At 37.0% G+C, this 2,654-nt stretch overlaps 1 pseudogene; it reads right to left on the bottom strand.

Annotated features, from left to right (window-relative positions):
• Positions 1-291: 291 nt before the first annotated feature.
• LOC110051760 (uncharacterized) lies at positions 292-1,527 on the bottom strand (annotated as a pseudogene).
• Positions 1,528-2,654: the final 1,127 nt, after the last annotated feature.

The raw sequence follows: 2,654 nt of genomic DNA, 5'->3' as shown, positions 1-2,654 counted from the left end.
AAAACAACACAAACTACGAAGGAGGCCGCCAGTCCTGGTGTAAGGTTTTGCAAAAATAAAGACATATTTTTCGCCCTAGCCAACACCAGAGAATAGTGTAGAATGGACATAAACGGGTACAATCACTCAAGTTTCAGTCCCTCGCACCAAGTGGATTTATTGGAAACATGTATGGGCCTTTTGGTAAGTTATGTTCACTAGGATGCCATAAGAATAAGCTCACACATAAGGCTTCATTAAATTGCTAATCTTTTTTATCCGTTTTGTTGTGCAGAGGAGAAAAAACACGATTCAAGGATGTTGAAAGATTTCAATCTTCTTCGGGAAATAGAAAGGAATGCAGGTTCCCCAAAAGGCCAGCCCATGAGTATTTATGATGATCCCCTTATCCCCTTCGAATACATCTACAGACACCATTTCGCCATGGTGTCCTAACGCCGATGACGGAACAATACAATTTTTAAGTTTAAACTTCTGTTAGAGTAACCGTGGAATGCCTCTTTGGGGACATCATCGACGACTTCAAGTATTTGGATTTTAAGAAAAACCTGAAAATTGGAATGAGTACTGTGGGAAAAATGTATCTTGTGTGTGCTAATAACGCTATTACCTGCCTATAAGGAAACAAAACTTGGGAGTTTTTTTGGTCTGGACCCTCCCTCATTGCAGTATTACTTTAGATAAATTTTATGAAATAAACAAAGCAGAAGTGGAGGCCATATCAATTAAACAAAAATTTATTAAGTATTTGAATTCTTCTTGGTGGTGCATCATCAATGCAGGAGTCAAACTTTTAACAACAATAATGAATGAACTCGTTTTTTTCGAATTTACAAAACGCAAGTTAATAATAAGACATCAATTTTATAAAATACTTGTATTTTCGTTAAAATAAATAGAAACTGACCTAACATCTTTATTCTTAAAAACAATGTCATTCCTGTGAATAAACTTTTGTATAACCCACAGAAGAGCTTGATTTGTTTGGTGTTGTTGCTGTAAGACAGTAACCATCCTACGCGATTCTGCTCTTGCTCTAGTTTTCTAAGGTCTAGCTCTTGTTGTCGTAATTCTCGCTCAGTCCTGGCTTTCTCTTTTATTAAGTTGACTATTGGTTCGATACGAGCACTTCTTTCTTGACGTTTCGGTTTCTTCTCGCATTTATCTCCATTTTCTGCTGACTTGCGCTTTTTCGTTTCCCTGTGTCGCTCTAAAGCTTTCTGCCTAATGGCCTCTGCCTTGCTTTTATCTTCTTTTAGCTTTCTTAACTAAGCGTCACCAACTTTGTTTAAGCTTTCTTCTTTCCCCACGAATTCTTCAAGTAAATTATCTATTTCAGACATGACGTGCACTGATATTCCATTTGTAGTTTCTTCGTGAGGCATGTGATTGTCTTCACTTGATTTAATTTTTCTCCGAACGATTCTCACCTTTCTTCCCTTGCAACCTTTCTTTTTTTAATGAAAACAAATCAATCGGCAGGATTTCTCGAAGAAAAATTACATCATGATCTTCAGTCCACTCCATAGCTCTCAAACTAAAATACGACAATTCAGCTATTTGAGCGACGATCGAGAGAAAAATGTAAACTTAAAAAGATTTCCATAAAAGTATTTCCTTTTGAAATGTCCTCAAAAGCCTCCATAGTTAAGCTTACTTAAGCTTTCCATCGGAGACTGGCGCCGACATCTTTTGCTGAAAGTTACGAGAAATAAAAATATCTGTGTTTCTTTTTGTCTAAAAAGATAACAAGAGCAAAATAAAATGTTAAAACAAGTTTTAGAAAAGCTAATGAGATAAAGAAACTCACGTTATGGAGACCACGTCAAAATGAAGGCTTTCATGCTCGCGCGAAACGAATATGACTTGACAGACAACTCTAGAACGCCTGCCGTAACGAAAATTCACTTCCGGTTGCCGTCGCCTTCCCAGAATAGGCTGCTGCTAAGTTCCCTAGTGCTTGCAACTGCCTGCCATGTGTAACATGAAAAATCACGAGAAATCTCGATTTTCGTTTCATGCCTTAAAAGGCTTTCAATACTTGAAACTTCTCATTAAATGACCTAAAGTTACGATTTTTGCTGTATACCTCCCAATTACCTCAAAACACAGCTTTATCTTCAATCATGGAGAAATACAGTTAAGACACTCCCCGAAAAAGACCTATTTCTTTGAACGCGTAAGTTTTTCGATCTCCAATTTTCACATTTCGATCCCCTGTTCCCTTTTCAATGTTGTAATGACGTGACAGTTTTAACGGAATGTAGTTAAACATTAAAAAGGGGGAGAGGGAGTTTAGCTTTCGACAAGAAAAAATGTTTTTTGAAATTACGGAAGGACGCCGATAGAAAGGGCTTGTTTTGCTCAAAATGTGTCAACACTTGTATCAATGATTGTAGTTAAAACTGTATATACTCTAAACTTCACATTTGAGCGAGAGCGGATGTCAAATGACGATTTTTGCTCTATACCTCTCAATTGCCTAAGAAATACCGTTTTAGATACTAGAGACTGTAAAGACTTAAAACTGAACATTTGAGCGAAATCACCCCAGTAATGTCCATTTTCGATCGGTCTGTGTTTTTATATTTCCTCTGAAACACTTTAAGCCACTTAAGCTGTATACACGTAAACCCGCATATTAAAGTGAAATG

Source organism: Orbicella faveolata, unplaced genomic scaffold, assembly GCF_042242905.1.
Source record: "Orbicella faveolata isolate gen_17 unplaced genomic scaffold, um_ofav_v1 contig_12, whole genome shotgun sequence".
Taxonomy (NCBI): Eukaryota; Metazoa; Cnidaria; class Anthozoa; order Scleractinia; family Merulinidae; genus Orbicella; species Orbicella faveolata.
The sequence above is the reverse complement of the archived record's forward strand: the minus strand, read 5'-3'. Positions and strand labels throughout refer to the sequence as shown.